This window comes from Pteropus medius, unplaced genomic scaffold, assembly GCF_902729225.1.
Source record: "Pteropus medius unplaced genomic scaffold, Ma_sr-lr_union100, whole genome shotgun sequence".
NCBI lineage: Eukaryota > Metazoa > Chordata > Mammalia > Chiroptera > Pteropodidae > Pteropus > Pteropus medius.
Genome location: NW_024346771.1, coordinates 6387666 through 6408325, shown reverse-complemented (window position 1 = coordinate 6408325; position 20660 = coordinate 6387666). Strand labels below are relative to the sequence as shown.

The 20660-nt window shown below is 35.4% G+C and overlaps 1 protein-coding gene across 2 annotated transcripts in view; it reads right to left on the bottom strand.

Moving 5' to 3' along the window:
* CNTNAP5 (contactin associated protein family member 5) overlaps positions 1 to 20660 on the bottom strand; it is a 728931-nt gene that overhangs the window by 276533 nt on the left and 431738 nt on the right. The window lies entirely within an intron of this gene.

Sequence of the window (20660 nt, the reverse complement as noted above, 5' to 3'; positions counted from 1 at the left end):
GATGTAAAGCATCACCATAACAAAATAAAACAAACATTTTATATTGCAAAAATGATAGGAAAAAGAAATGTTAAGTGTCCCTTGGTCTAAGGGGAGTAAAGGCACTGCTCATTTTTTCTGGACAGAGATCATGACCTTTAGTGTCACATACTCCTGAATTTGAATCCCAGTTCAGCCATTTTCTATATGTAATTCTCTCCATCTCTTACATACACAATTTAAAAATCTCAGCACTGCAGGCTCTGTTGCTACTAAGAGGTAAGCTGGCATGTGCTCAATATTTGTAATGAATAAAATTAAGGGTAAAAGCAATGATAAATACTGAAATTCTTGAAAACAATCTTTATAAAAAATCCATGAATTTAAAAGAGAAAGGGTATAAACAATCGAGTTACAGAAATGGTATAATACAATAAAAGCATTCATTGTGGAACCACTGAGAATGTGAGCCAAGCAAAAATAAGATGATTTACATTAAATGTCCTATATAGGTAGGAAACCCTCCAGCAATGATTGTTTCAAAGCCCAGAACTAATATTCCTGCATATGTTCAGACATAGTATTAGAAATTTTCTGCTCAGCACAGCAAACATTCGATTGTGCTGATAAGGCTTATGTTTGGGAAGAGCTTATTGGTAACTCCTTGGTAACCAACTTAGATTAAAGAACAGTAAAAACAGTAGGACCCAATAATTTTGCTATGGAACATGTTCACGAAAAACAATCAGTAAATGGACAAAAAAGTAGTCCCTTCCCTACTCAAATTCTACCCTTCTTGGTGTCTACCCCCAGCTCCTGGTCTTGTTGGAAAGGAAAAGAAGCTTGTAACTCAGATGAACCACAGTACCTACCCACCTGCCCAACCCCCCTTCACTCTGCGCTAACCTTGTGCTGTGTGGAGTTATATAAACTTGAAGCATCAGTATCAAAAATCCAAGCAACAGCTTCTGGGTATGCCCTGACAGAGAGCCTTAGAGGGAGCTTGTGACTGCCTACCTGGCCCACTCACTTTTTTCTTTGGCAGCTCACATCTCCCTGCTTCTGAATATTGTTTCTCTTGAAGTTTACTTTTCTCCAAATTTTCCTCTCTGGAAGTAAATTCTTACATGACCCCTCTATACCCTGTACCATTCCATCCATTCCCCTCCCCTTATACACAGATTCCATAACTTACGAATAATGGTGTAACTGCCTCCTTACCTCACCCCACCCCCCGAAAAAAATTAATTGCTTTAAAAACAGAAATCTGAACAAAGACAGGTTATTAGGTACTTATCCTACAGTTCCTTTGGTTTTGGCACCAAGAATGTTCTGATCAGCCTCTCTTTGGTGGCTAAAGCTATAAAATAGAAAACTCAGAAGTTCTCAGTGGCAATATTTTCAGCCATGAGAAGAAAGCATGTCTGCAACGAAAGAGAGAGAGAGGGAAAAAAAAGTGCTAAGGTGCAGTATGCAGCAGAAAAGAGAGATGAAGAGGATCCTGACAATATTTTGTGGCTGGTTCCTGTTGTTTCCAAGACTTTATTGCACTCCTGAACTCCCTGGGGGCTGGCTGTTTTAATCTATATTAGATTCTGTGAGATACCACAAAATCTTTTTAGGCGAAACCCCATTTCATCCAGGCTAGTTCTATTTGGAATTCCATTACTTCGAACTAACAGAATCTAAACATTTTGTAAATCAGCACACAAATACACCCCCCCACCAACACACACACACAACACACATTTTTCTTATAACCTAAACTTTAAAATATTTTAAAACTCATGATTGCCAGATTCAGTTGGATATGTAGGGGGAGGGATCTTGGGGACGTATAAGAAATATTGGTGCACTTTGAACATGTCTTTACTAAGCCTCACACAAACCTTTGTATTGTAGTACAAATAAACACAGTTTAACAGTGAAAATGTAGGCTAGAAATTCATTTATTTATGGCCACTCTAAACAACCTACGATGTATTCTGATAAGGAAAATGAACACCTAAGTAAGAGAAACTTTACTATTTCTAAAATGAGAAAAAATAATGAATGAATACTTATAGAGTTGCCTTAGAATACTGGTTCATTTTGTCCAAAACATATTGTGATTAGACAAACTCATCTGTAGACGCTTATCTGTAGACAAAATAAAAGATGCATAACCCCAATTTGCTTGTTTTAAAAGAGCAGGTTTATGAATATAATTTCCATATTCTTTAAGCAGCTCATTTTAACTAGCATTTTTCCCCTACACTTGGCATAAACTGAGTACTTAAGACATGAATGTAAGAAAAGAACAGTGTAGAGTTACCAATGTGAAAACTATGCATTATGTGTGAGGGCCATCACACTTTTAGGTGGAGAGTGCTTAATTCATATTGCTAGGAGACAGTGGCTCTGAGCATCTATCTTCTAAAATCCTAAAGATTTTTCACACATAACCAGATGTGAATGAATGTGCCATCTTTCGGTGTACAAAGTTTAACAAAGAAAGCTTTCAGCCTGAATACAACAGTTTTCTTCACGTTCTCCAGAAGAACAAACAAGCTAGTAAAGTATGTGTGTCAGCAAAGACTTAAAGAGAAGGGCAGACACATTGGAAGCCTCTTTGTAAAAGCAGAGTGTGCCTGGTCTGAAGTGAGATGAAAGAAGAGTTGAAGCAAAAGCATCAAGAGGTAGGACTTGAAGGAAAGAAAAACAATATAATGATGACAGAAGTTCTATATGAGTTTTATATACAAATTTATAATTTTCCCCAAATAAAAATTTTTCAAAAAGAGAAAGACCATTGCTAGTTGGGACCATGGACAATCCAGGCAAAAGAGAAGGTGGGAAGAAGAGTTGTCCACAGTGGTCCATGGACCTCATTAGTGCTCACGGTCCAGTCTGTAGAGGTACGTGGTTCTGGCTTCATTGTTGCATTTTGCGGTGTACTAGATTATTCACATGAAGATATGAAGGAACAAAATGTTTTTCTTTAACGGCTGATACAAAGCAGGGTTGACAACAAAGAAACTTCAAAGAAGGACAACAGTTTTATAAGATTTTGGGAGATTGAGCCACTCTGAAGACTAGAGGCAGAAATTTCTAAGAATTAAACCAGAGTCTAGTTTTCACCATCCTGGTAAGCACAATTTCTCTATTGGCATTAGTTAGAACAAAAAGTTTTTTTGCAGTTTCCCTTGAGAAAGCTCAGAGTGGTTATTTAAGTTAGCTGTAACTGAGGCCAAGCACAAGTTTATAGCTGGAGTGGGTGAGGCCTGGGAAAAGCAGTGGGATTCAAGATACTTCTGGAAAATGCAATCTGTCAGTTTGTTTATAATTTAGAAAGTTTCATAGAAGAAATATTAAATTTTGGCTTTTCTTAAACAAAAATCAGATTACTGAGCACTAGTCACAGCAAATTTCGTGACTTTATATGCTAAGTTTATATTTTGGGTTCAGTCTTCTCTCCTAATTTCCAGACTCATAAATTTAGCTGCTTGCTTCACAGCTCCACTTAGGTGTCTAACAGATATTTCAAAACTTGGATTTTCAAACCTGAATTTCTGACCTCCTACCTTCTCTACCCATATCCTTCAGTATCAGATGATAGCAATATCATACTTAACACTGTCTAGATTCTAAAACTTAAAGATCCTTTCCTTCCCTCACAGCCTGAACCTGCTCAGGAGCATATTCCCCTGGCTCTGCTTTCAGAATCTCTCCTGCACCTGATCACTTCTCATCACCTCTGCTACTACCACTCTAATCTGGGCCACCAGCATCTTCTGCCTGAACAACAATAATTATGAGCTAACTTGTCTTCCAGCTTTCACCCTTGATCTCTTCAATCAATTCCAAGTGCAAGAGTAAGACAGATTCTTTTAACACTCAAGGCAGGTCACATTGAAATCCTCCAATGGCTTCCTGCTTAATTCCAGGTAAAAGCAACATCTTTAAAATGATCTACCAGTTCCTGTTGATCAGTAACCCACGTCAAATCTCTAAACTCACCCTACTCTTCTTACTTTTCTTCATCTGCTCTAGCTACATTGACATCCTCAATGTCTCTAATGACTACTAGGCATGCTCCTTTGTCAGGGTCTTTGTGCTGAAATGCCCTCTGCCCAGAATGCCTTTTCCCAGATGTCCACATGACCCATTCCTCACCTTCTCCTTGTCTCTGCTCAGATGGCACCTTCTCAAGGAGGCCTGCTACCAACATGCTATTTAAAATAGAAACCTCCTCATTCTGTACCTTTAGTCCCCTTTCCAAACTCCTCCTTTTTGTCCTAGAACTTACTATCTTCTAACATGTATACTCTGCTTATATATTAAGTTGATTTGTTACTTGTCTCCCCACAAAATAATGTAAGTTCCATAAAGGCATTGGTTGTTGTCTCTTTTATTCATGGAATACCAAAGTACTAAACAGAGACACTCAGTAAATGGTAGTTGAGCAAATGAATGAATGAATGGATGAATGAATGAATGAATGAATGAATATTTCTGGGGTGCAACTGCCAGCTGAAACTGCCCTTTTCCAGCTAAGCCTCTTCAGTTAACCACAATCTATCTGGCCTTCACTTGTTTACTGCTGCCGCCGACCAACATCATAAAGAGCTGAGCAGGGAAGAGGGGTAGACCAAAGAGCCTCATCTGTTTTTTAATTGTTGAAGAAAGAGTGAGACAAGTAAAAAAAAGCCTCTGTGCAGCCATAAGCTAGAAGCATTTTAGAGAGGTGAGAAAACCCAAGTGAGGAGGTGAATAGGATTCTCTTTAGCACTTTTAAGGATGCAAGGAAATGGTGAAATTCCTTTTGAGATTACTTGTGACTATCAGGGCTGTATCGCTGGCCACTAACAGTTTTATCTCCTAAGTCCTTGAGAGATTATTGTCTACAAATTGGTCAGAAGCAGAGTGCTTTTGAATGATGCAACTTAGAGCTCCTTTGAGGAAATTTCTAACATTCCAGATAAGCCTGTGTACAATATTTGATGGACTTTAGTGTGATAAAAATACTGTTTAGGAAATTCAAATTACACATCTAGGTCACATTGATTCTTGTTATCTTTAACAGATATTCAAATATGTAATGATCGTTAATCAGCCTTGTGACTATACTAACGATGTTTAACTAAACATTTTTTTCATAGCTAGTCTCTAACAAAACATCACCACCTTGAGGAAATCAAGATTTGGCTGTCTAGAAAGGCTTTCCCCTTGCCAACAAGCATGAAATGAATCTTTGACATATGTTCACATTCACATCTGAGATGATACTTTAAAGATATAATTTTCCTTATCCTGTAGATTAAGAATGTAAGACGAGGGTAAATAACTTGTTCAAGTATGAAGTGACAAAGCCAGAAACATGAGCCATGCTACCTGTCACTGAAGCCTGTATTCTCAAGAACTGTGTAGTCTTCCCTATACCACATGCCAGATGGTCCATCTCCTTAAATATGAACTCTAAATGTGCATCCTAGGGCATCACTTCCACAAATGATGGGAGAGAAGAGCGCTTCATATAGTGCCCACTGTTTCCAGAAATCTGTTAGCAAACTTGGAGCTATAAATTTAGAGTTCTTAAAGATATTTTTGGTTGGAATGAGGTCTTAATGACAATGACAAATGAGTTAATTTGGAATCAATAAACCCACAATGGAGAATAATATGTTTATATATATATATATATATATATATATATATATATATATATATATATATATATATATATATATATATATATAATTTATTCTATAATTTCTATAATTATATATTATATAATATATATTATATAATATATAATTTATTCTATAATTTCTCTGGTGAAGGGTGAGAAAAGGAGATTTTGATTCTATTTTCAATACCTCTTTACTAGTAATTTGTGAAATCCTTAAAATAAGTAGCTGAGAAGATAGTTCCTTTGTTTTTATTTTACCTTTTTAGATGACAGAAACTTTTTCTATATTTCCAAGGTAAGTTAACGTAATTGCTTCTAGATTCCTCCTCCTTTTGGTAGAAGGGTCTTACAAGTTATTATTGTAAGCCAGACAAAGCCATTTAACCTATCTAAAGGTTGATGGCATCTTATTTAAAATAAACTTAAGAAATGCATAATCTGACAAATATAGAAAAATGCAGAACCTAATCAAAATCTGTTATGAAAAAAAAGGAAATACATTCAAGATTCATCTTTGGTCTTTGAATGCATGGACATTACAAAGACCTTTACTGAGCACCTATATATATAGGGGCCAGGGTTCACAAGCTACACCAAAAAGGTCTGTACATGTATCTTTATCACTTAGCACAGTGAGTGTCATCTTTAGGCATAATATTTTGAATCCCAGAATTCTCTGAATTCAGTATCAAATGTTTAAGATAACCAAAATCTTAGTATTAATATTTTTGAGTGAAGAAAAAAATATGGAAATAAAAGAGAAAAATGATCCTAAATCTCATCTCAAAAAGAAACATCTTTATGGTGTAATTTGTACCTTTCTGGGAAGAAATTAGCATTCTTGACTGAAATAACACTTAAGGATATTAATAGAATTAAAACAATGACAGTTTATTGTTAACCTTGAGAGGAAACTTACTTAGGAAATTAAACAGTCTTGCATCAGGTCAAGAAGTTTAATAATAGTAATTGCTTTTTTTACCTATTCAGTCTAACAAGGAATCTCAATTTCATCTTCTTAAAAAATGGCATATTACTCAGCAATTAAAAAAAAAAAAATCTTGCCATTTGCAATGACATGGATAGACCTAGAGGGTATTATGCTAAGTGAAAGAAGTCAGACAAAGAAAGACAAATACCACATAATTTTAAGACAACAACAACAAAAAAAATTAAAATAAAAAACAAAACAGAAACAGACTCATAGATACAGAGAATAAACTGATAGTCGCCAGAAGGAAGGGAGGTTAGAGACACTCAGTGAAAAAGGTGAACGGAAATAAGAGATACAAACTTCCAGTTATAAAATAAGTCATGGGTACATAATATACAGCACAGAGAATGCAGTTAATTATATCATAACTTTATACAATGACAGATGGTTATTAGACTTATCATGGTGATTACATTGTAAGGTATACGAGTATTGAATCACTATGTTGTACATTTGAAACTAACTTAATATTGTATGTCAACTATACTTTTAAAAAAGTTAAAAGGCATCTGCCAAGAATGGATCTTTGAATTGTCCTGAGATAGGTCTTTCCCCTTTTAGCAAGATTGCAATAAAACTTAGAAAAAAAATTTCAATAGTTCTTTGGTATTTGTTATTTTTAAGGGAATTTAACATATTTGAGTATAAGCCTTGTAAATTGTGATTTTAAAAGTGTAACAAACTAATTTAGACCTTAAAAATCCTCCATAATAGAATGTCTTAAGATTAAGTTCACTAAAGTTCAATAGTTCATTTTCTGAATATTTAAGTTTTATATATTTTTGTCATTGTTTTTAAAATAAATTTATTTATTTATTTATTTACTTACTTACTTATTTATTTATTTATTTATTTATTTATTTATTTAATGGTGACATTGGTTAACAAAATCTAATATTTCAGCTGTACACTGTAACCGTAAGGCATATATATATTTACATTGTGTGTTCACCTCCCATAGTTAGATTTCTTTCTGTCACCACATATTTGACCCCCTTTACCCCATCTACCTTTCCGTTCCCCAAGCCCCTCACCCTATGGTAAACAGTAGTCTATTGCCTATGTTTTTTAATGCAATAAACTAATTACTTGGACAGTAAATAAAACATATTATAAACATAGTTTAAAATATTTGAAAGTATTTAAAAAACTAAATCCATAAATGGGATTAAGAATTACTCAAGGTCCTTTACTTCTAGATTTATAAATAGAATACAGTTTTATAAGCTGAATTAAAATAAAAGGAAAACTTTAGAAGAAATGGGATTTTGAATTTGTCATTAAAAAATAATAATATCACTCTTTGAAAATAAAAACAAACCTATAAACAGTCTTACGTGCATACAAAATTCATCCTTTGTAGGTGTCACAACATTTCATCAACACCTGTTTTGGCTTGTGATTCAGATCTTAAATCCAACCTTCAATTCCCACTTTCGAAGGGAGCACTGTGCTTTTCCATCAGGCTCTGCACAAGCCCACTTACCTTCGCTCTGGGTGCAACTTCCATTTATTGAGCCTAAAGCATTGACTTCTGCCAATAGTTCCCTTGGTTCTGTGTGTCTCTTTGTCACCTTAGTGGGCACATTTTGTTGAAAATAACAGATTTTTGGTTCAATCTGTCAGCGAAATTATCTTTCAAAATACCCTAAACTTTCCTAAACAGTATTTAGGTAAATTTGTTTTTTCAAATCTAGCTAACTTGGATTTTATTTTATTTTTCTTAATTTACTAGTATTAGGGAAAATGTGTTACTTACATTTATTTGCATTTTTTTATATTGGATAGTTGTTCTTTTTTAATGTTTTCTGAGGATTTCTTCTATTATTGCCCATTGCCCCAATGGCCTTTGCCAGCTTTCCTGTCATGCTCCTTGCTGTTCATGCTATGTGTGAGGGCCATTGCTGTTGACATAGTGGCATTTCTAAAACTTAAATTATGTATCTCCTTTGACCCAGAATTTCTACTTCTTGGAATAATGTCCCAGAAATACTTTCTTATATATACAAAGGTAAATATAAAATTATTATTATTATTATTACTATTATTATTAACAATTTTAAAAAATTAAAATTGTCCATCATTTGGGAAAGGTTAATAAATTATGGTACATTCATAACATTGAATGTTATGAGGCAATTAAAATAAATACGTACTTCAATATGTAAGGAGATTGGAAAGTTCTCCATGTATAACATACTATTGAGACCAAAAGCACATTGCGGAATAACATGTAATTTCTGTTGCTATCGTTGTTGTTGTTACACAGAGAGAATAAGGTCTCAAAAAAAAATAGACTAAACTGGTAATCTGTTAATAGTGGTTAACTGTGAGAATAAAAGTACCATCTCACTCTGTATATTTCTGTCTTGGTCTTGGTTTTACCAAGAAACTGGAAAGAAATATGTGCATGAGCTTATATTCATACTTATATTCATATTTCATTTTGCAATTAAACAACAACAAAGAAAAACAGTCTACTTAGGAAATGGTCTTTAAGCAGAGACAGTCATGCCATCCCAAGACACATTCTCAGCCTCAGGGATGAGACGAGCTGTATAAGAGAAGTGGTCCAGAAGAATGGGTCTTGTTTTATGTATAAAGCTACTGAGACTTAGTTAGTTCCCAGGTCACCAGCAGAGTAGGTCTAACTGACCATCTCCTACATACCTCATTAAACTCTGGAAATAAAATTCAATATATGGCACCTCTGCTCCTTTGGAACGAAGCCCATCTGGAAATACAATCCTAATAATTACCACTCATTATGGCCTTCTATCGATCCATGAAAATTTGAAGTCACTTGTAAGAATTAAAAGAAAATGTCTTTTGTCTAAGATAAAAGCACAGAGGTTAACTGTGCGTGTCTGAGTGTTTTTCTATTGCAGTTATTTAGACGTATGCACTATTTAGACACATGTACATACCTCCAAAAAATTCCCACCTGAATCCAGCTAGAGGAAGTCATCTGTTAAAAGTTAAATCAGTCTCATAAAATAAAATACTCAATGTATTTTATAAACAACTATAGAAGTTTTTTTTCTCACTATTAAATTTCTGTCTTCTCCATTTTCCATAACAGATTGAAATAAATAAGCCATCTATTGATAAGCCTTTGAAATTCCCAAGTGTTCAGATAAACGGTTATCTATAAATGAGTCTGAATGTATTTATGCTCCAAATTTCAATTATACTTTCCCTTTAAAAGTTACTTTTTTTTCTAAGACTCTTTATCCTTTCTTTATACAGTTGAAAGTCAGTTTCAATTCCTATATGCATTTCTTGGAGACAAAGAACAAAACATTTTAACAATCCCCAAAATGCAAGCTGACTAATGTAAGCCTTTTAATGAAGCTCATACATTAAAAATCAGCTAGGTTGTGTTCCTTTGTCTGTTTACTATAATTAGCAGCCAACTGCATTGATCTTGTTTTGGTCAGATATCTTTTCTGAAAGCTTTGGAACCTATTTCTATGCCTCTCCATTCTAACAATTACCATAATCCCATTTTACCCCCACAGTTAGATTTTCATTATAATTGAAATTTGTTGTAATTACAGCAGATGCTAACACTAAGGAATTAAGTGAATAAAAAGAAAAGTGTTAGAAGTCAGTTTCTAAATTTTCCAGGGTCTAGTTCACAGCAGGGAGTCAATTGTCAATTGTTGCTGAAAAAATCCCCAGATGATAGACAAAGTAATGATGGTCAGGTAAGTTTGCAATGCACAACAGTGATCCCAGTAGAAACTGCTGGAGTTCAAGACAGAGCTGGCACCCACAGTGTACGCTTCTTCCTGCCTTAGCTTTGGTGGCCAATGAACAGGATAGTGGAAAAGTGCTCTCTCCACAGTTCTACAAATCTAAAGATTATTATCGGGAGATGCTCAGAGCTCAGCTTTGTTTATTCTAATATTGTTAATATGAGAAGCAACTTGAGTTCATGAATCTAATAGCAAGTCATTACTACCTGATTACTTATAAAACAATAATACATATCGCCCTTTTCCAAATAATAAAGTAATAGTTTAAAAAAATTATAAGGATAGAGAACTCTCTATCATTTTAACTAAATAAGATAGAATCAAATTTCTCTAACCAACCCATTTGTTTCGGTGGCCTAGAAGTGCTTCATCAGAGTAGAAACAGGAACACTATGTACTTGAAAGGCTCTGGATTTTGTGAGAAGGAAATCTGGTCTGGTTTTTCTACTTTGCAACAGTTAGGTAAAAGATTTTATGTGCCTTGCAGTGGAATGGTTTTGTTTAGCACTATATAGATGGTAAATTAATTGTTATGTTGAGACTAATTAGAAAATACAGAAAGTAGAGCACTCCAGATTATCTGAATGGTCTTACTCTGAAATTTTAGGATCCCATTCAGATCTCACTATAAAAGAGAACAATTCTATTGTCTGGTTCAGTGCTTCTCAAATTTTGGTTAAAAAGTAGACTCCCATACAGTAGGTGTGGGGTGGAGCCTGAGGTTCTGGATATATAAGCTCCCAGGGATGCCAGTGCTGCAGGTGATCATATAACAGTAAAGAGTACACTGTAGTGAACACTCTGCCGAGATCGTTTAGGGAGGTTGCAAATTGCGCAACCTTTTTTTTTTTTTTTAATTTTATTTTTCTTTCTGTAAATATTTCTAATTGTTTTTTTATATTTTAAATTAAAACATTATGGTGTTCCAGTGTGTTATGTATCCTATTTTAATGGGGTGCACTTGCAATATGCAAGATTTGTGCTTCAGGTTAACCCTGGAGACGGTCATGTAAATTGTCTTCTGCCTTCCCTGTGTATGCATAGGAATAAGAAAACACTAGTATGATTGATGAGGAAGGGTGTCACATGGCATCAGCCAGGTGTCATCCGGTCTGCTCAGGCCCCTGAAGGCAGAGCGGCTAAGAGGAGGGCTCTGGTATACTTAAACTCATTTAAATCTACTTAAACCCAGGCAAGCTCAGGAACATCTGCTTGCCATATGCTTTCCCTCTGCGTGATAACGAAGCAAGAACAGGTGAATGTGTGAACATGACATCAAAATAATACTGTATTATAGAAAGCAGTAGACTGACTATGCATTTATCCAGCTTTCTTATTTATAAGGAGTGCTCACAGTTCTCAAATTTGCAATTTAAAAAGTACACCTACGTTTAATGCTTCTGGATAAATCTTATTAAAAATACTTGGTATTACAAGACAAAATATTCAAAATTTTTACCAGTCAGCAGCTACTTATCTGTGTGAATCAGGATTTTTTAAATATTTAACAACCAAAACAAATAGCTACATAAAACTGATGCTGTGGCTGTGGTATGTCTGCAATCTGTGACCTCTGGGTCAATGTACTTCATTGTTTTCATAGACCAAGTTTAGAAATATTTAATTCGATCTTCAAATATTGCTTGTTTCTGTTAATGATAGTCCTACAATTTTATTTGGCAGGAAAAAAAATATTTCATTGCAAAAAAACAAACAAACAAACAAAAACCTACTCATATAATACAAACCAAGAAGGACACAGGTTGTATAAATTGTGATTGAGTTCGTCAATCTCCTTCCAGGTTTTATTATCCAGATTCCTCCAAGGTTTTATTTTCCAGTGTATTCTAGTACTATCCAGTCTGTCCCTGGGTGATGTGGTCACTGCATGGCCTCTAGAACCCACGAATAGTGTGAACAGACATGACACCAGCAGGGTCTGAATTACCCAGGATGCCAATCAATTTGGGCCTGTTTGTAAGGTTCTTTTATTTTCACTTTAAAGGTCATGCCATAAAATTAACTTGAGGACCAGAGAATTAGGGATCACACCTGAGGCTCTCATTTCTAAGCATAGAGACACGACTATGATGGAGTGAGAGTTGGTTTGGTACTGTCTCATTAAGTCCCAGTCGAGGTATAGGATGGGCTCCTTCACAGAGTGATCGGGTGCATTTAAAGAACCTAGACTTCAGATTAGAACGATCCAACATCAAATCCCATTTTTGTCACTTTCTAGCTTTTATCACATTTGAAATTAATTATGCCTTTCCAAGTTTTAATTTTCCCTTTAGTAAAATCAAGACAATTCCCAAATTATTTTGAGAATTAAATAAGGTCTTGTAGAACGTGAATGAGTGCAAACTTTTATTACTATTTTCATCTATACTTGAGGTGGTTTGTGACAGACAAAGACTGTGTTTTTCTTTAATCTCTTTTTTGTAATAGATGTTTTTCCCCGTTCATGGAGAAAGAGAGATTTGGTCTGCAGTTAATAAGCTCAGTTTGCTATTCAGCCCATGTATGCAGATCTGGCATCTCCATTCTCTGTTACTAACCTCAGGAGCTTATAAGAAAGGTCACGCTTAAATTTTTTTTTTTTTAACCTATTTAAATTCCATCAGTGTCTTGTCTACTTGAGCAGCACATCTGACTTCCTGGAGGGAACTGTGCAGCTATGGCAGAAGAGACCTGAACCAAACTCAGTGGCCCTAACTCAGTGGTCCTGCACTGACTCGTGACATAATCGCAAATGGCCAAGCCTATTGCTAGTGATTCTAACCTCAGCCAGTCAATAGCTTTATTGGCCCTGATGAATTTGCATCTGTTCTAGGAATAGGCTCTGAATCCTATTTGAGCAAAAATGCTATGACCTTTGCACATAAATTTTATGGAGAACCCAAACAAGAAAGAAAATACTAAATTCTTTCTTATATAACTATATATATATTTTTGACTTGTTTAGATTTTATTATTAAGCTTTAAAGTATGAAAAATGTGGTCTAAAAAGTTGTATATTAATGAGAACCTTAGTTGACAATGTTCACAATTTAAGCCATCTTAGGTCCATCAAGGGGGAGATATGGACTCACAGAATGCAAGTAAGAGCTCACAACTGTAAACAGCAGAGGGAACAGGGATGCATCTGGGCCTTAGACAAAGCTGAGCCTGGGCACTTGTTCCTCCTTGGCTTTTGCTTTCTCTGTGGGTTGATTTCACTCATTCTGCCTGTGTCTCATCTCCTTCCCTCTCGCAAGGAATATAGCTGCCATTTGCTAAGTTCTGCAACCTAAGGCTTCCTCTGCTAGAAAAGAAGCTTCTTCTCTAATCTCAAGTTTGGGACCACCTGGAAGGGACCAATTTGGTCTCCGCTTAATGGATCAGTCCACCGTGGCCACAGGCTAGAAGTCACATGAGAATGCAAAAGACCCACAGAAACATAAAGTAGGAAAGGGAGGAGGAAGAGTAATCCCAGATAATGACAAGACGAGGGGTCCTAGACAAGCAAAGTTATAGATGGCTTGTAAAGGACTTCTTATGGTTCCCATTCTATCCCCCTAATCTGCATACTCCCTGCATTCATTGTATTTAACCTTTGTATAAAAACGTTCCCTGTCATTTTAGGGTCAGCTTAAGTTGGATCCCAAAAATGAACACTTGGGCCAAGCCTAAAGTAATCTGTCTTCTCTCAATATTAATATTCTACACCATAAAGTTCAATCCTTAACTGTTCATCAGTAACATTTATTCAGTTGAAGTTGAATGACATCGATTGACAATCAGTTCTTAGAGGACTGAGAGCACCTCTCATTTTTAAATTTTTTTTCTGTGTGGCTAAGAAAAAAGTTACCACTTACCCAGCTTTGACCCCCTCCTACTTCTGTGGCAGATAACAGTAGTCATTCACCGCAGGTACCAGTAGTTATTCATTGTAGGCTTTCTCCTTTAAGCCTAAACTACAATGGAATCCCTCAGGATATTGTCTAAAGCCAGCATCACTACCATCACGGTGGGTAGAGAAACTGCAGCCACTGCCATCACTAGGGATTTAGAAAATAAATCACACATTGTGTTTCTTCCTTTCCCTTCTTGAATTTCCCCAAAATATTTATATATGTGAAATAATGTTAACCTCTCTAAACATTTATTAAATGCTACACTTAATGTGCTAGACTTAGGGCTAGGCCATCCTAATAATTATTTCGATCAATTAATAAAACGACTCTGTAAGACAGCTATCACTATCTCTAGGAAAGTAAGAACCACAAATTAAGCTGCTTATTTAAGATCACAGAAGTTTAAAAGACAGCTAGAAATACAGGTATGTACATAACAAAAGCAAGAATCCTGGGCATTAGAATTATAAAGAAAAAAAAAGAGATACAAGAATTGCCTTAATGGGACATGTTTGTTTTTTTGAGAAAAGGGGAAAGGGAAGGCTAATGACCCTCTAGTTCTCTTTCATGCCAGCTTCCAAAGCTACTTCCTCTACACCACTGAGCACCTCCTGATGTTTGCTCTGATTCCTTATACTCTAGGACAGCATTTCTAAAACTGTGTTATGTGGATGAGTAAGTAATCTGTGGCAAGACAATTTCATAATCAAATATATATGTGAAATTGTTAATTCTAATTAAGTCCCCTCTTGCACAGATTATAAGGACATAGGTGTGTGTGCTTGTGTTCACACACACGAACATTGAGGAATCTTGCAATAAAGAAACTCATTTAATGTTGCTTTCTCCAGTATTTCTCAAACTTATCTGAACAAAGAAACCACTTTTCACAGAATACCATCACTTTAGGCAGAATTAGTCGTGTAGTCTCCCACTGTGTGGAGAAAATTTGTATGAGTCTATATTACAATGAGCTCAATAAGAAAATTTATTTGTTTAATCTGCTGAAGTATTTCTGAAAGACGGATCAACAAACATCCTGGATGTTTGATAAAATGAAGATTTCGAGTCTCCATCTCAAATGGACTTACTCAGAATCTCTAGTATTATAGGGTCCAAAAATCTGCATTTTAAAAAAGGAGTTTTCCAAGTGAGTTTATGCATTCTAAAATTGGAAAATACTATCCGATAGAGTTGGGGTTAAATCTTAAGATTACTTTTAACCCATCAATAGCGTTAAAAATTGTGAAATGTTAACATCTGCGGTCCGTGTGCCTGTACAGACTCGGGTAAAGTCAACCAGCTACAACAAAGATCCCTTAGCAGGCCTTTATCTTGGGAAGCATTTGATCCAAGGATTGGGCTCTCAACCTAAGAAGCCCTAAAATCCAATTTTGACAGCTTTTCAGGACTATTAGTTACCAAGATTGTGACTCATGAAGGCAAACCTCACAAGAGACTGGTGTGTACTAAAATTCCATTTATGAATTTATATTGAAAGCTATGATTTATAAAGGGCCTGAAATTTCTACCAAATTGACAAACATGTCTTCTTCCTTTAGATAAGCTTTATGGGGTTGCAAAATACGAGAAGTTTTTCAGTAAAACTTGAAAGCAGAACAGGGTAGTGACAGAATTTCTAGATGTAATACCACAACTCCTCGACAGGCTGATCCAAACCCACACTAGTAAGTGAACTCACACAGGTTTTGTTGGCACATCAGGGTACCTTCTTACTCAAGTTCCTTGTATTTGGACAGGTAGTTTTTGGAGATCTATCAATAACTCTAGCATGTATTAGGACATTTGAGATATAAAAACGAAGATTATCTTATTTTAAAAAATAAAAACCAAAACCTTATGGATGGTCTATAATTAGATTAGAAGTACATATTTGCTCAATATATGTCCTCATTTGGAAGATAATTTTGAACCGGCCCACAAATACAGCAGAATACTTGGATGTAATGAAGTCATCTTCTTAAACAATATAACTTTTCTGACATTTTGAACTAAAACAGTTAACCAACACACTTGTGCATCAGGATCTTAGGAGAAATTAAGGCAAATGTTGATAAGCTTTTCTTTACTGATGAGAATGTCTTTGGGGAAGGAAACTGTGAAATAGAGCAACCACATCTCTCCACAGCCTAGGCTACCAGAGGCGGCGTTATATCCATTCACAATGTCTAAAATTCTGAGGCCCAAATCTGATCTTCAAAATTACCCCTGGTGTAAAAATTACCCCAAGTTGCTGAACTAGGAGAAAAAGATCAGCTTTATGAGGACTGGCTTGTACAGTGTCTAGTCCTGCATTATCTAATATGGTAGATACTAGCCACATGTACCTACCTAAATCTAAATTGTTAACAACTAAATGCAATTAAATTAAAACTTTACTTTCTCATTCATAATATTCACATTTCAAGTTCTCAATAGGCATTAGTGACTAGGTATTAGACAGCATGAAAGAGATCATTTCCATCATTGTACAATGTTCTATTAGACAGTGTGGCTCTAATCCAATTCGTATTTGAATCACTGAAGCAAACATGTCTATTACAACCTCATAGCCTTCGTCTATTCCTAGAGAGAAATATTCAGATTCACAGTGGTCCTACGCTCTGACCTCAGGAGAACAGGAATGCAAGGTGTGCTTTTAATGTTATTTTTTATCTCTTCCCATTTGGTGTTGTACTGGAGAAATAAGTTTCTTCTTTTTTAAATGTTATTATTAGTTTCAAGTATACAGTACATTGGTTAGACATTTATATAGTTTATAAAACAATACTCCTGATTGCTTTTTCTCTCCTCTGGCTCTCCATTAATGCTAACTGCATTCCCTATGTCGTGCTCCCCATCCCCATGACCATGTATCAACTACTAACTTGTACTTCTTTAACCCTTCACCCCTTTCTCCAAGCCTCCAACCCCCTTCCCTTCTGGCTGTCACCAGTTTGTCCTCTGAGTCTGTTTTTGATTAGTTTCTTCTTTTCATTCCTTAGATTCCACATATAAGTGAAATCATATGGTATTTATCTTTCTCTGTCTGACTCATTTCGCTCAGCATGATAACCTCTAGGTCCATCCATGTTGTTGTGAATAGTAAGATTTCTTTTTTTTTTAATGGCTGAGTAATATTCCATTGTATCTAAGTACCATAACTTCTTTATCCAATAATCTGTTAATGGGCATTTAGGTTGCTTCCATATCTTGGCTATTATAAATTGTGCTACCATGAACATAGGGGTACATAGATCTTTATGAATTATTGTTTTGTTTTTCTTTGGATACCTAGAAGTATAATTGCTGGGTCAGAAGGTATACTGATTTTTAATTTTTTGAGAAACCTCCATACTGTTTCCCATAGTGGCTGTACTGATTTGTAATACCATCATAAACAGGTCTCAATTTAGTTCTTCAGCTATAATTAGCTTTAGTTATTTGATTTTCATTATTTATGATTTAGTCTCTTACCAATCTACTTTATTTGACACATTCTTTCTTTAGAAATGTCAGCATTATTCCAGGCATAGTCCAGCCTGGCATAGATGTTATGTGTATCTTCAAGATAATCCATTAAGACCTGTTAGATATTAAGCTTAACTTTCAAAAAACAACATTATTTCTTTTATTTCTGAATTGTTCAGGGGCCCATTAACTTCTCGTGAAAAGACTTACTAGCTATATAATCTTGGAAAACTTATTTAACACCCACAAATCTCAGTCCCCTTATTTGTAAAATGGAAATAGTTTATTTTAAACATTTTATTATAGCTCTCCAGAGATTTGAATTTGTAGAGAAAAACCCCAGCATGACCCTTGGCCCATTGATGAGTTCTACCTAATGTAGGTGACTCTGGTTAAAGTGTAGTGTAGAAACAATCAGGGAAAACCTCTTGAAAAAAATTTTAAAAAATACATCCTCTGTATATGATTTTTTTTTTTAAACAAAGAGGTTTTAGATGGTATTTGGGAAAAGTTGCAGATAGCTCTTTAGGTTAGAAGACACTAGAGAATGTGACCTAGCCAAATGAATAAAATCAATGTTGTTTAAGTCTCTGCCAGGCACTTTTGAAAAAGAAAGGAAATATAAAGACTGTGACAGAGAGTGGATCATATATAATCCTAATGTCGCTCTCTGGGCTCATGGGAAACTTTTATTCTCTTCAATAATTTCACTTTCAGATACACATCTGACACGGTTACAGACACATTGGCACCTTTTAGCAGCATTGTTTTTGTTCTATTCCTACTGGGTAAACAATGACAATTTCACGAGTTTTCCCAAATTAATCTTCAGGACCTGTTTAGAGCTCACTGAATCCAGCGCGTGCACACCCCAGATCCTATTAGTAGGAGACTGGTGACATCTTTTGACAATCACTAAAGATATTCTGTATGCTTCTCCAGAGTTTTCTTTTACTCAGACTTCCCTTCTCTTGCAGAGCTACCCCATTTTTTTCTTAAAGCACAAGATTATAATAAGAATAATGTGTTTGTATGCTTCCTTCTACTGCAATATTTATAGACTACATTGCTCAAATACATTGCTATGGTTTGCTTGTCTAATTTTATGATGGCATTGCTAAATAAAAATACTCTTGCTCGCTAGTGCTTACAGAAAGAGCACTTAACACCATGTGAACGATGACAGCTGGCACCAGCTGCTTTTATTAGGCGCTCTTGCTATTCAAACAGAGAGTTACTTGTTGTGAACCACATTTGGAAATTTTCAAGATGAGAAAGAGGTGAAGGGCTTTAATTCCCAAATCTTGGACAGCAGTCAACCAAGTTTGAAATGTGTAAAAATATTAAATATTATCAAATTCTTTATCTTGTGGCAATTCTTTATCTCATTCCAGAAAATGTGTTGAGTTTTATAAGCTTTACATGCAGTTCACCCCTAGCTACTAATAGAAAATGCTATTAAGATTCAAATTATTCAACAAATAATTGCAAAGCATGTGCTCTCAAATAAATGCATCTATAGGCATCGATAACTTTCTCTGGGACGGCAAAATACAGATATAAAGTAGATAACAGTCATGAGAGCAAAATAAAATAGAGAAGGAATTTGCCAGAGACATTGAAATAAGGAAAGATAATTGTGAACATCAGAAATAGTCAAGAGAGTTCAAAAAGTAGCTAGGACATAAACCAAACTTTGAAAGATGGGTAGAATTGGGGTAAAGAAAAAATGGGAAGAGAACTACAAACAGTGAAATAGTAGCAAGTGCTGAAGGCTGAGATGAGACTGGTCACTCTGGAGCAGGCTGTGGTCTGCTTGAGGAATAACTTTCCCACTCCTACTCTCATGTCTGCCTGTCTGTCAAATGTAGCTCAGATGTAGCTTCATGCCTCCCAGTGACTTAAGCTCCTCTGTGTACGGTGTCTGGTCTCTTGTCTGTCTCACCTGCTCTAGAGCATCTTAAACACAGAGAATATATATATTCTGAAACATAGCAGATGCTCAGTAAATGCATATAGACAGAATGATAAATTAATATAGTAGGAGATAAAGATGAATAATAAAGGTGAATAGGACAGAAGAGACAAGGTCATGAGAGACTTCTAAAGGCAAACTGGAGGATTTGGATCCTTGAATTTAATGCCTCAGGCTCCATTATGCACTGGAGGGCATGTTAAATGCATGTGCAGAAACTGAAATTTCACCATAGCTAGAATTGTAATAAAATATATATTTTGGGAAGTGGAAAAGATGTATGAGGCAAATTGTCACTAAGAGAATAGTTCTCAGCTATTTTATTTCCCAATCTAAAAAGTGATTTTACATTTAGTATAATTCTATCAAGAAAAGTTGTGTTATAAATTCACAATGATGTGGAGAATAAAGTGGTTACAAATGAAAATTTTAATACAGTCAGGAGCTCATCCTTGGAGCCTATGCTTCTGTCTCCCTGTAGGATTGTGCAAAATGTGGATTCAAAGAAATTCTATCATGGAATCCTAGGCTTTCAAAGCTGTGAGGAGGTGCCCTGCTCTGTACCAAGGCTTGGTTTTCTTGTACTTCTCAAATATCTCAAATGTTGAAGAATTATTTCATATCACTGGAAACAACAGTAATTTGTATTACTCTCATTACTATTTGCTCAAGTCCCTGCCAACCACATTTTCTCATTCTCCTTGCAGCGTGTGTGTCTTCTCACTTAAACTCCAAGGTTGCAGCTGCTTAACATAAGTAAGTGTAATAATTGGAATGACCTTTATAATGTATATTCCTACTGTCACTTTCAGAAGCTCAGGATTTACCAAAGTGCCAACTGAAATATCATTCTCACCTTTACACTGGTGTTGATTTGGGGTGGGCAGACATAAGAAATGAACATTTGTCCTCT